Source organism: Musa acuminata, chromosome BXJ2-1 (assembly GCF_036884655.1).
Source record: "Musa acuminata AAA Group cultivar baxijiao chromosome BXJ2-1, Cavendish_Baxijiao_AAA, whole genome shotgun sequence".
Classification (NCBI taxonomy): domain Eukaryota; kingdom Viridiplantae; phylum Streptophyta; class Magnoliopsida; order Zingiberales; family Musaceae; genus Musa; species Musa acuminata.
The window spans coordinates 29,290,193-29,292,412 of NC_088338.1; the positions used below are offsets into that span (position 1 = coordinate 29,290,193).

The following is a 2,220-nucleotide window of genomic DNA, read 5'->3' on the forward strand; positions in this document are numbered from 1 at the left end:
GTCTATAGCCTTGGTCGACAGGCCCGGGTAATCTTTAAAAATTTCATCGTGATGGGGATAGATCATTGCAATTGTTGGTCGTCAACAAGGAATTCCTAGTAAGCGACTTACCCAAAAAAAAAAATCCTAGTAAGCGCGAGTCATCAGCTCGCATTGAGTACGTCCCTGCCCTTTGTACACACCGCCCATCGCTCCTACCAATTGAATGGTCCGGTGAAGTGTTCGGATCGAGGCGACGGGGGCGGTTCGCCGCCAGCGACGTCGCGAGAAGTCCACTAAACCTTATCATTTAGAGGAAGGAGAAGTCGTAACAAGGTTTCCGTAGGTGAACCTGCGGAAGGATCATTATCGAGACCCACTGATGAGGACGACCGTGAATGCATCAACGATTGCTCATCGGGCTCGTCCCGACAACACCCTGAATGTCGGTTCGCCCTCGGGTGGGACGACCGAGGGGATGAACTACCAACCCCGGCACGGATAGCGCCAAGGAACATGAACATCGAAGTCGGAGGGCCTCGCTACATGCAGGAGGCTACAATTCGGATGGTGACCCCATTGGATGACTCTCGGCAACGGATATCTCGGCTCTCGCATCGATGAAGAACGTAGCAAAATGTGATACCTGGTGTGAATTGTAGAATCCTGTGAACCATTGAGTCTTTAAATGCAAGTTATGCCCGAGGCCATCCGGCTAAGGGCATGCCTGCTTGGGCGTCATGCTTTCGACGCTTCGTTGTTGCCCCCTTGGGGGGAGGGGGCGAACGTGGAGGATGGCCCCCCATGCCGAAAGGTGCGGTTGGCCGAAGAGCGGGCCGTCGGTGGTTGTCGAACATGATGCATGGTGGATGCCTTATGCGAGCCGTACATCGTGCCTTCGGGACCCGGGCGAGGCCTCGAGGACCCAAGTCGTGGTGCGAGTCGATGCCATGGACCGCGACCCCAGGTCAAGTGGGGCTACACGCTGAATTTAAGCATATAAATTAGTGGAGGAGAAGAAACTTACAAGGATTCCCTTAGTAACGGTGAGCGAACTGGGATCAGCCCAGCTTGAGAATCAGGCAGCTGCGTTGTTTGAATTGTAGTCTTGAGAAGCGTCCGCGTCCTTAGCGACGAACCGAGCCCAAGTCCCCTGGAAAGGGGTGCCGGGGAGGGTGAGAGCCCCATCCGGCTCGGACCCTATCACACCACGAGGCACTATCGAAGAGTCGGGTTATTTGGGAATGTAACCCCAATCGAGCGGTAAATTCCGTCCTAGGCTAAATATGGGCGAGAGACCGATAGCGAACAAGTACCATGAGGGAAAGATGAAAAGGGCTTTGAAAAGAGAGTCAAAGAGTGCTTGAAATTATGGGGAAGGAAGCGGATGGGGGCCGTTGATGCACCTCGGTCGGATGTGGAATGGCGGTTAGCCGGTCCGCCGCTCGGCTCGGGGTGCGGATCGATGCGGGCTACAACGACGGCGAAAGCCCGGACGGATCATTCGTTCGAGGGGATACCGTCGATGCGGTCGACGACATGACGTGCGCCATCGGCGTGCCCCACGGGGTACACACGTGACCTAGGCATCGGCCAATGGGCTCCCCATTCGACCCGTCTTGAAACACGGACCAAGGAGTCTGACATGCGTGCGAGTCGACGGGTGCGGAAACCCGGAAGGTACAAGGAAGCTAATGGGCGGGAACCCTCTCGAGGGGTTGCACCGCCGGCTGACCCCGATCTTCTATAAAGGGTTCGAGTTGGAGCATGCATGTTGGGACCCGAAAGATGGTGAACTATGCCTGAGCAAGGCGAAGCCAGAGGAAACTCTAGTGGAGGCCCGAAGCGATACTGACGTGCAAATCGTTCATCTGACTTGGGTATAGGGGCGAAAGACTAATCGAACCATCTAGTAGCTGGTTCCCTCCGAAGTTTCCCTCAGGATAGCTGGAGCCCATGTGCGAGTTCTATCAGGTAAAGCCAATGATTAGAGGCATCGGGGGCGTAACGCCCTCGACCTATTCTCAAACTTTAAATAGGTAGGACGGCGTGGCTGCTTCATTGAGCCGCATCACGGAATCGAGAGCTCCAAGTGGGCCATTTTTGGTAAGCAGAACTGGCGATGCGGGATGAACCGGAAGTCAGGTTACGGTGCCCAACTGTGCGCTAATCCAGACACCAAAAAGGGTGTTGGTCAATTAAGATAGCAGGATGGTGGTCATGGAAGTCGAAATCCACTAA

General features: G+C 55.0%; 1 non-coding gene and 1 pseudogene across 1 annotated transcript; one reads left to right on the top strand and one right to left on the bottom strand.

Annotated features, from left to right (window-relative positions):
• The first annotated feature begins 564 nt into the window (after positions 1–564).
• Positions 565–720, top strand: LOC135599574 (5.8S ribosomal RNA). The gene has a single exon (XR_010481927.1). It is a non-coding gene; the product is annotated as a 5.8S ribosomal RNA (ribosomal RNA).
• A 47-nt stretch (positions 721–767) lies between these two features.
• Positions 768–1,626, bottom strand: LOC135598155 (uncharacterized; annotated as a pseudogene).
• Between the last annotated feature and the right edge of the window lie 594 nt (positions 1,627–2,220).